General features: G+C 33.3%; 1 non-coding gene across 1 annotated transcript; it reads left to right on the top strand.

The window, feature by feature from the left end:
* Window positions 1–11458: 11458 nt before the first annotated feature.
* On the top strand, window positions 11459–11654 carry LOC143574671 (U2 spliceosomal RNA). Its single transcript, XR_013142637.1, has one exon. It is a non-coding gene; the product is annotated as a U2 spliceosomal RNA (small nuclear RNA).
* The last annotated feature ends 385 nt before the right edge of the window (window positions 11655–12039 follow it).

The raw sequence follows: 12039 nt of genomic DNA, 5'->3' as shown, positions 1-12039 counted from the left end.
GCCTATTCATTGTATCCATAACTGGACCGCCTATTCATCGTATCCATAACTGGACCGCCTATTCATTGTTTCCATAACTGGACCGCCTATTCATTGTATCCATAACTGGACCGCCTATTCATTATATCCATAACTGGAACTATTCGCTGAATCCATAACTGGACCACCTATTCATTGTGTCCATAACTGGACCATATTATGCATATTATCCTAATCAATCAATTCGTTATATCTATAGCTAGACCACATTACTATCACAACATGTGCCCGAACATAGTGTAGGCTTTTGTTCTTTATTGCATTCATGCATGTGCTTTCCCGTTCATAAAACCATGTTGTTTCCTTAACTAGAGCATCTGTCTATCACGTACGTGTCTGCATATCACTCACGAGTACTCATGATGTGGACAGGTATAAGGTACTACTACCCCCTGATGTCCCCATCATGACTTACTCACGTTCATAATACATTCTTAATATTTGTAGTTAAACAAATTTACTACTAATATACACGCTTACTTTCTCTTTAAAACATATTTCGTTCGTCTTTATCTTCTTTCTTGAGTATGCATACAGCCCCAAAACGTTTAAAGAAAAAGGGGGCTAGAACTCACCTGGATGTTGTTCCTCTCGGAGTTATTTGTAACACTTCTCCTTAGTTGCCTACATCTATCTGTTTAATAATTTATAGTATTAATTAAATATTTCTAACCCTGTCATTATTCTAGGTTAATGAAGTTCCTAACGAATCGCATCGCATGGGAAAACAAATCATATGGAAACCATTTTCATGAGAATAAAACTATTCTCATGAAAACTATTCTCACGAGAATAAAACTATTCTCATGGAAACCATTCTTATGAAAACTATTCTCATGAGAATAAAGGCATAAAGCCATTCTAATGGAAACCATTCTCATGATAACTATTCTCATGGAAACCATTCTCATAAAAACTATTCTCATGAGAATAAAACCATTCTCATGAGAACTATTCTCACAAGAATAAAACCATTATTATGGAAACCATTCTCATGAGAACCATTCTCATGAGAATAAAACTATTCTCATGAAAACCATTCTAAAGCCATATTCCTCTGAGGTCCTTACTTAAGATCCGATTTTACCCTTTTTATGGGTTTTGGGCCGTACCAACTTTGTATACCCGTGTTTTACAAAGTCCGAATATCACCTTTTGTCCTATATCGCACCCTTGAACCCTTTTACTATGAAGTTTATGTTTTTCTTACATGTTTCAACCCGATTTACTTTCCTTTCAAATTTCATGCAAAACCGACTTCGTTTACCCGTCATTTTAATGAACCGAAAGCTACTCGTTGTACCCGAACCGAACCAACTAACCCATTTACTAACAAGTTCATTACTTTATCACTAATCGTGGCCCGATCTATCATCCTACTAAGTTTCATGCAAATCCGTACATGAAAAGTAAGCCTTTTTAATAAAAACGCACCTTTGAGGTTTTTGTTCGAAATCAATCGAATAGACAAAAACCATATCAAACGAACTCGGAATTGAGTGATTCAAGCGGCCACGCGACCGGGTCGCCGAGCTCTACCAGCGCCGCCCACTGCCGCCTCCGAAATCCACCGTCGCCGTCGCCGGAAATCTTCATTTTCCATTGTTACGGTTTTGATGATAAAAACTGGCCTTCCCGACCTCTGATCGAAGATCCGTCCAATGGAAATCTTCATTTATATACTATGAACACTCAGTTAAAATTTGAGACCGATCCAAAGGTTAGATCTTCGAGAATAGTCAGATCTCTGTGGGTTATTTTCTCAAAAACGAGAATCTTATAAGGAGGGTGGCTAGAGGTGAAGATTGTTATAAAATAAGATGGTGGCTAAATTATAGGAAGAGGTAGGGTTTCATGTTTAATCTTTTCATTTATTGACACTAAACCCCCTTGTACTTTAGATAATTACACTTATCTTCCATAATTCATTTAACTCGATTCTTTTAAATAACTCGTGAAACTTGGGATGTTACAAAAAGTTGAAATTATTTTGGTGAGAACTCAAAAGTTTGAGTGAAAAGGTCAAACATGGTTTAAAATAACATTTTAAAATGGCTTAAACATTTAGAAAAATGCTACAATATGAATATGACATTATATAACATTCAAAATACATAACTCTCTTACGTGCTCTTTTGTTTTTTTTTTAAACTGTCTGCGTAAGCTCTTTTGTTTGTATCACACAGATCACACGCAGACATTCATTAGTAGACTATTTGTTTTTTTCAAAAATGTTTTATTAAAAAACATCTGCGCGAACTCTTCTTGGTGCAGACTTGGCCCATGCACTTCTAACATTGTCTAAGGTCTGTAGATGGTCAAACACCACCACCTAACAACACCCACCGTCCACCACGACCATGACCACGACCACCCACCGTCCACCACCTGCCACCATCATCCACCACCATCACTGTCCATCACCACCACCATCACCTAACACTACCACCATCCACCACCATCTACTACTACCACAGTTTGTACAACACCACCAGTTTGTTGTAGCAGTCTACAAACGCTAAACAAAAACTCTTTTTCTTACAGATTGTGGAGGTTTGATCCTTCTCTTCTTTTACAAATGTCTGCAGATGTTGTCCGCAGACTGCAGACATTTTACCTCTAAAAAAATAAGAAAAGCCTTAGTAACTAACTGAAGTTTTAATCATTTCTAAATCGGTTACTATATTATCAAGATAAATGGTTTTACTAAATATACTGATCGGAAAACATATAAATGGTTCATGTTTTAAAGTCAGATATTTATTGTCAAGATTACACACATGGTTTTTTTTCCTAGCTGTAACAATTTTGGTTCTTCTAACGAGTATGTTTATTTTATATTCTTGTTATCTATAATATATATAAACGAAACCTCTAAAATTCTACGTGTCGCGATGTGGTCGCTCCCCCATTTTATAGAAACCACCAGATTGCTTGATTTTTAAATAGAGCTCTCTCATTGATTTAACCCAAATTTATGGGTAAGGGTCTTAACAAAACCAGATAGCTCTTAAATGGGTCATAACATCTCATTAAATTAAAAATTAATATTACCAATTATTTGATATGAAAATCCTATAAAATAGGGATATATTAAATTTAATATCCAATTTTAAAAAAAAAATATTATTTATAATTAATAAACAATTTTATAGTAAAAAACATAAGTGGGTCATGGGTCACAAAATCCAGATAGCTTTTAAATGGGTTATAACATATCATTTATTTATGAAACCCTTTCATTATCAAACCCTAAGTATATTATTAACTTTCTTACAATAAAGAAAATTAAAATCCAACAAATAAATATTAAAAAACAAAAAATGTAAAACAATTATTCTCTCAAGCCATCAGATTGCTTTATTTGTAAATGAAGGTTTCTCACGCATTTGACCCGAATTCATAGGTAAAGGTCTCACCAAACCTAAATCTCTCTTAAACGGGTTATAACATCTTATTATATTAAAAATGAATCTCATAAAATATTTGATATGAAAATCCTATAAAATAGGGATATACTAAAAATTAATATCCTATTTTATTTTAAAAAAAAGATATTATTTATATTAAGAAATAATTTTATAATAAAGAAAATAAACAGGTAATGGGTATCACCAAACCTAGATAGTTTTTAAACCGGATTATAACATATCATTTATTTATGAAACAATTTTATCATCAAACCTCATGTATATTAATATTAACTTTATTACAATAAATAAAATTAAATTCAAATATACATATATAAATATTAAAAACGAATAATGTAAAACAACCCCTGTAATACGGGGGATAAAATCTAATATATTCATAAATTGCCTTCAAACCCTTCTCTTTTAAAAATAAATTAACTCACCGAATCCTCTTTTTTACATGTCTCACAACTCTTTTAGTTGAACACGTTATCGCAACTCAATTCTCCTATAAGTATACGCTTATGTCAGAACTCTAGTTGCAACTAACACAACTTACCAACTAGGGCCGACCCATGGGTGGTGGTCGATGGCCACAGGCCCGACACCCCATTAGGCCCAATTTTTTATTTGAAAAAAAATTATATGTATTTTTATTAAAAACAATATGTATATTTAATGCTTAAACACAATTACATAACCACTTGCTTGGTCCAGTGTCAAATGGGTATTACTCCAATCAAGAGGTTGTGGGTTCTACCAACATGTTTAATCCTTTTTTCATACAAAAGTTTTTTACACAATCTAAATTATAACCAAGTAAGCCCATATAAAAATTATACTGTCTAAACCCAACAAAATACTTTTTTTTACTTAAGGACTAAATAATTTTTCGCCTTCGACCCAAAAGCTTTTTTGCTTTCTCAGAGCCAGCTCTATTACCAACTACTCATTGATTTCATCTCCTAGTTTCGAATTTCATCAACATCGAATGTTCACTCATCTCCGGTCATTCGGTTGAAGCATGACCTAACAACATTAGTTCTTTCTGGTTTGATAATGAAAGACAATTACGAAAGGTGAAAATGCATTATTATGTGTACTAAGGCAAAATGAATGGTTTGGTCCCCTCAATCTTCCAACGCTTTTTTTCTCCATGTTATGAGAAAGCAAGTTTACAAATGAACAATCAAAAGTGAGATATGATCTTACCACATATATATAAATATAAATCCTTCATGTAACCTATTAATTATTCAATATCTAATTCTTTTTATTCATAACTAATGATACGTGTGACCCTTAAAAAATTACCATATGTTTCAAATAATAATAAAAATAAAAAAAAAATATCTTGCTTATCATAGGAACGTACACTACTAATTATTGGCAAATCAGCTACAAAAAAGTAAAAATAAAAAATAAAAAATAAAAATAACAAATAACAAATAAAAAACAAAACAAATCCAACGTTGACTTTTATCCTACAAAACATCCACCACAAGAGTCAAACATTCACGGGCTCACATAAAAACTTAAGCGACGTCGCCGTCGTATCACCGCCGCCGACCACCGCACCATCACCCAACAACCTCTCATAATAATCCACACAAAACAACGACAATGACATCGACATCTCCACCTCATGCCGGCCCCACCCACCACCACCATTGCTCCTCCTCCTCTTCAGCCGACTGACCACCGGCCGAACACACATTAAGTACAACCTCCGGTAGCCACCCAACGCCACCACCACCGACCGTACTCCACCCGAGGGCCGCAGTGCCAGCTGCCGGAAACACAAATGTTCCCATAAGGAATCATCCCGAACTAACGAACATCATTTGCGGCACACGCATGCGGCTGCACTTAATGAACGGCCGTCTAGGCGTTGCAACACTTCGATTAATATATCGTCGTGATCGTTTATAAAGTTATTATTATATATCTCTCGAATTGACATTGTTAGCAGGCAAAGTGAGGATGAGATGTGAGGGTATTTGTAATCTAAGATATGAGGAAGGCTGAATAATAATAATAATAATAATAATAATAATAATAATAATAATAATAATAATAATAATATTTGAGTGAGTTCAGAGTTGGCATAGACGTGACAATGTGACATGGGGGAAAATGACAAGCCGGATAACTCCAAGGGGTGTGGGGGAACAGTGATAATTGATTAGGGGTCTGTTTAATAAATATGGGTGTGATTAGAGAGGGTATAGGTCGTAGGGCGTTCAATAGATGATCCAAAAATAGTCAAAGTTTCCCATATTCTAATACAGTGCCCACATTTTATTATTTTATTAATGGTTTCTTTTGTTTCGTTCATCAAAATTACTGTTCTACGACTTAAGGGAAAAGATTTACCCCTTTCGGGAAAACAGAAAAGATTTGTGTAAGGTTATAGTAAATGAAGGTTAATTTCTTACATTTTATCTTGGAAGGATGGAGCAGTAAAAATGAGTCAGTCTAGGCTGACTTCTGGTTCTATGTTTGACTTTAATTTATTATCAATGCATAAGTTAATACGGTGTTACGTACTAGTTATTTAAATAATGTAATCTTTAATATATTATGTTTCCATTTGAGTTTGACATCAAAATTTGAGCTTAACTTTATCATTAAATAGTTTTATGTTAGGCTCAAGTTTTTATGGAGCTAGGTTAGACTGACCTCATGTTAAATTTTTTATAAATTAATAGAGTTTTGAACAAGTAATAACTAATAACTAACTTAAATACAGGAGGCATATCGGACTTTTGGTTATAAGATTATGTGCTATATATATATATATATTTATGCTCCTTAATTTTACGTATACACCGCATTACCTGCTTTATTTCTCTTTATCTAACTCAAAGGAAATTGTTTAACCCTCCTTTACCTCTCTTTATTTAATGTAAATTGATTCTTAAATTATGTGTGTGTAGAGGGAATTTTAAAGCCCGTTAATATTTTAACTCACCTTGTATTTAACGCACTAAAGGAAGTGGCATGTAAACTCGTTAACCCTTGCCAACTCAGCTTTAACGCTCTAGGCGTTAAGATATACCCCTAAGCCTAAGGTGTTGAATAAGTATTTAGCTATTTTAAAAGGTCAAAATTTGAGTCATGTACTTTAGAAGTAGACATAAAGAATGCGTGACTTCATGCTCTAATAAAACTAGGTTAAATCACTCATCTAAAGAGTAGGTAGTTGTGACTCTGCTATATTTTTCTGTTCTTTCTTCTGTGACATATGCCGATACCTATATATGAAATATACATTCTATTTTTGTGATCGGAAAGATATTTCAACATCATTTTAGTGAACATAAAATTTGAAAGTAGTGAAGCAAATCAACCAAAGTTATCATATATAAATAATAAATAAATATAGAAATAAAAATAAAGAAGAAAATAGTCATTTTATGTGTTGATGGGGAAAGGGAAAATCTTTGGCCTTTGTTGTTTTTCATGTGGTTTTCGTTATCAGGTTTCAATACGTTATGAAAGATCCGTTGAGTTAAAGTTTGTTCACATACACACGCAAACAAAATTAGGGGGATACAATTGGAAATGTTTCTAAGTCATTTCCTTTCCTTTCTTAAATATTATATATAAAAAAAAGTTCTAACCATTTTAAACAAATATATGTTAGATATGACACATGAAATAAAACAAAGGATACCAACGTACTTGGCGTCTGTATACTCGATTTCGATTAGGGATGCAAACAAGCCGGGCTCGGCTTGTTTAATTTATACAGAGTTCGAACTTGGTCTGTTTCGAGATTTATTTTCAAAGCTCAACTCAGCTCGTGAGTATATTTTCAAGCTCGAGCTCAGCTCATTTGCTATATATCAACTATTTTTTATATAATTATAATTATTTTATATATTTTTCTGTTATAATTTTATGTATAAAATAATATATATTATTGAGTTATTTTTGCTTATTTTTCATAACATTATATATATATATATATATATATATAAATTAATAATTATTAAATATATATTTTAAAAAGTTATATAAATGACAGGCTCGTTTAGGCTTGCGAGTCGGCTCGAGCTCGATAAGTGAAGCTCGGGCTCAGGCTGGTTTATTAAACGAGCTTACTTTTTAGGCAAGCTCGGGCTCGGGCTCGATTAAGCTCGACTTGATCGAGCTTTTTAACGAGCCGATCTCAAGTAACTCGCGAGTAGCTCGGCTCATTTGCACCCCTATACTTTATCCCTTTCATATATTTGAACACAAAAGATGAAAGGCGAAACAAACTCATTTTCCACTAGACATTTTTGTTATAACTTGTATAACATAGTCGGTCGTTAGAGAATTGTACAACACTATTGCATGTAAGACTAGGAACACAAGTATTGTTAATGTTTAATGAATTCATACGGTCTTTTTTTTTTTTTTTGCGAATTGAACCATATTCTAAGAGACTTGTCGGTCGAACGGTGACATGATTGCTATTAACATCCTAAGCTCCAAATATTACTTTCGAATTGGACTGATTGCTAACACCTTCTTCTCTAGCTTTCTGATTTATCTAACTTTCAAACCCATATTTTAAAATTATTAAGTCTCATAAATTATAAAAGGAAAATTGTTTGGTATTTTATTAACATCAACTGTTTGAAATACATAAGAGAATAATAAGAGAATAATGTTGATTTAGATCAAACCAAAACAAAAGAAAACCAAGTGTCCATGGTCAAGTTGCTTTCACTTCACAAGTGCTCATATTTTTAGCCCCACCAAATCCCAAGGGACAAAATCCCATCTATATCTACATTCCCTTTTATGGACTTTTGAAACTAGAATGATTGGAATTGGTTTCCTTTTCCTTAGATATAAATGAAAAACATTATATATTAAATATAAATAGCTTGAACAAAGTTACATATCAAGTCATTATAGTTTTTCACGAGCAAAAAAATAGTGTTTCCTGACATCAAACTCGTGTAACGCACCGTTATAAGACATGCTACTTGTCTTTGTAAGGATGAAACAAGTGACTTTTAAATTCTAGAGTTACACAAATAATATATAACTACAAAAGTAAAATGTAATGTTATTTTCACATAACATCCCAAGAAGAAAAAACAATGCAAACGCAAGAAAAAGTCGAGAGATAAGTAACAAGATAATAAGTTTTATTAAAAATTATTGTAAAGAGTGGTGAGTGAGTTTTTGGAGTACCAACAAGAACAAAACAAGAGATAAAATGGTAAACAAAGAAACCAAAGGTTCAATGCCAAATATTTAGTTCCAATTCAATAAGTTGAATACCTTCATTCCTTCAATATGGATATTACAAAAAGCAATTGAACAAAAAATTATCAATGAGATCATATTTTAATATTTATGAATTAATTCAATGCCTTTTGTCTTCTGTTTCAATGTAAACATTATCTTAATTTCATTTAGTATGTCGCTAAAAAATAAAAAAATAATAAAATAAAAAAATTGATTGACCTAAGGATTATACCGGAATTCCAAGAGCTTAATAGGGGTATGAAAATTTATAATAACTTGTTAGTTGCTACTTGCTACATAAATTTGAGACGGTTAATTTGTTTAATAAGATAAAACAAACATTGCTAATTTGCTATATCTTGTTTTCCGGATCAGCCCGTCTCTTTATTGTGCTTATTAAGTGACTACTCTGTCTAACCAGTTGCTTATTCTAATAATAGTCTCCGGGGCTTCGAACCCAATTAAAGATTTCCAAATGCAGCCCACGTACCTTATTGGGCCTACAACTTTGTAAGTTATTAAATGGGTTTTTGGTTCAAATCGACTTGGGTTGAAACTGGGTCGGGCTCCAACCCGGTATTTAGGAGAAAGGATCGGTTTTGACAGGTTGAAACCGGGTAACTGGTTCTAGACGGGTTTTAAATTATAGGGTTACAAATCATTTCAACTTTGCGGTTCTAATCAGGTTCAAACCAAGTTCAACCAAACTGGATTCAAAATCGTGTTCAGTTCGGGTTTAAAACGGATTCAGTTCCCAATCTGGAATTTATTTCCTCTACATCTTATCACGAAACACCATGTGTGATATTCTCTAAAGACAAGTAGAAAACCATGATCCATCCTATACAAAGAAGTTTCCTTCCAAAAAGTTAACTGCTAGTTATAAGTTATCAAGATCCAGATACGTTGTTAGAAAAACTAGCTGAAATTGTGATTTTCGATGACTAATATGGGCCTGCGTTATTTTGTTGAGAGCTTTGCAACGAGCTAAAGTATGTCGAAAATGAATCTAAGATAGAATGATATATCAATGCTTAAATAGTAGGTTTGGTAAAAGCATGAAATGGAAAATAGTTAAAACTTGTTCCTGATAAAACTTCTACATGCCTTCTTGAATCTTGAAATATTTTTTTTGAAGAATAATAAACATAGTTCAAAAAACAAGAGAAGAGTACTCTCAGAACATTGTTCCGTTCCAAGAGATAGAAGTGCCTAGTTTGTTACCATCTTCAACAATATCTTCTTGGACAATATAGTGAAATACTCTTTACCACGCAAGTTAGTAAGTTACCAAAACATAAAATACTTCAAAACAATATATTCAACAATAACTTTTTTTTTAGTTTATAAAGAAACAATAGATCTAGTTTCGGTCCCATTAGAAATACTTGCGATCATTTTCTTCACCTTTGTTTAATTGTTTTGGATCAGAGTCTAAACATCCTTCTACAAAGGAGGAGTTAATTTCTTTTATGCGTGTATTTATAACAAAGACTCATAATACCAAAAATTCATAGCACAACTAGTTTATCGAACCTAGGGTGAGCAAGATAAGGGTCGGACCCTTGAAACCCGGTTACCTGACTCGTAAAACCCTTAATTAGACCCAAATAGATAATATGGGTCGGATAACGTATATTTAAATTTCGCCTTAAATGGTAAAAGGGTTTCAAGGGTCCGACCATTTTTCAAACTTTTGACCCGTTTAGTAGTTTCTAAATGAATATACATCAGATTCGCGATTAATATGAAATTAATTTCCTAACTACTAAGAAAAATGAAACTAAATGGTCATACTACTGATTGGAAACATATATATGGGAATTCACTTAAATGTTCTCTACATGTAATTTGTGAACACTTAAATGCTCTCTACATGTAATTTGTGAATGTGAATATTATTTGCATCGATTCAAATAGTTGATAAACTTTCGAAGTTAGACTTTACTATATTATTAAATGAAAGTATAATTGTTCTAAGATTCGTATATTAAAGTCATATATGAGATATGCAACTAGTAAATGTAGAAAAGGAGATGCGATTACTGCATTAAAAGGATAAAGGGTTGGACCATTGAAACCCTTATTTATACCCGACCCTTTTATTGTTTAAAGGGTAGGGTCTCGGGTCCACATATCTTCCTAAAAAGGTAAAAAGTCTGGATAGAGTATTAGGTAAAAGGGTTAGGCCTTACCCTTTAAACAGTCCTAATTGTACCCTCTTATGTCTTATTCTTGGACTGCCACTTACAAACACCAAAACCTACTTATAAGAACCACCAACCACCACCGCACCTTTCGCAATCTAAACCATAAAACAAAACATATACACTTTCACATTTGAACCATAAAAATACACGCAACTTTAGTCAAATGCAACTTATGTACACCCAAACACCAAATGTATTACAAATCAATAACACAATTTCACCTCTCAAGATCACCTGCAGGACTCATGATTCATCATAACTCCGAAACTTAGAACAAATGGTTACTATGAATCACTGACGTTTTAAACTTACTTGCAGTTGAGTTTCTTAATTACAAATGATATTAGCTCATACATGGCATTTTAAACTTACTGCAGGCTCGTGAAGCATTTTATTTAGATATTAATCGCTTAATATATGGTAGTAAGTTATGAGAGTTACAAACACAAAGAGCAAAGTGATTCATCATCCCACACTGGCTGAGTGAAGAAATAAAAAGGAAGACAAAGTCTATATAATCAGCGGCACAGGGAAGGAGAATCCATACCTTTTTCGGCCTTTTGGCTAAGATCAAGTGTAGTATTTCTTCTTATCAATTTAATATTTGATACGTGGGTCATTGGCTCACTCGATATCAATCTTATTTTTTATGAGGAAAGGCCCATAACAATAGCTTGCTATTAGTGTCTTTTCGTGCTGCCTATGTGTTGCACTACTGCCTTTGCTTGACGTACCCCTCCAATCTATAGTTAAAGATTCATAACTCTAAATTACATTTTTTACCCAATTTTTAGAATGTATAACCACATTTTAAATTTGAAAGCCTTAAATCACATATTTTAGACTGTGCGTTGCGGTCTTGCGACTAGCAACTTCACCAGGTGGCGTGCACCAAAACAGGCTGCCGCAAGTGGCATCGTGAGCGAGGCGGCGTGATTGTGGTGGCATGGGCTAAAGTGACCGTTGGGAGGGAATGTGTTGGGATTTGGATTTGATCGTTGGATTAATGGTTTTTTTTTTCCTTTCTATAATTACCTATATAAACACCCCCACACACTTAAAAACCTACAAAAAAATACCCACCCATTTTACTCATTATCTCCAATACACTCAATTACAAACCA

Source organism: Bidens hawaiensis, unplaced genomic scaffold (assembly GCF_021521415.1).
Source record: "Bidens hawaiensis isolate Kalapana, Puna unplaced genomic scaffold, B.hawaiensis_p1.1 tig00027074_1, whole genome shotgun sequence".
NCBI classification, from domain to species: Eukaryota; Viridiplantae; Streptophyta; class Magnoliopsida; order Asterales; family Asteraceae; genus Bidens; species Bidens hawaiensis.
Note: the sequence above shows the minus strand (reverse complement) of the source record. Positions and strands in the feature narration are given on the sequence as shown.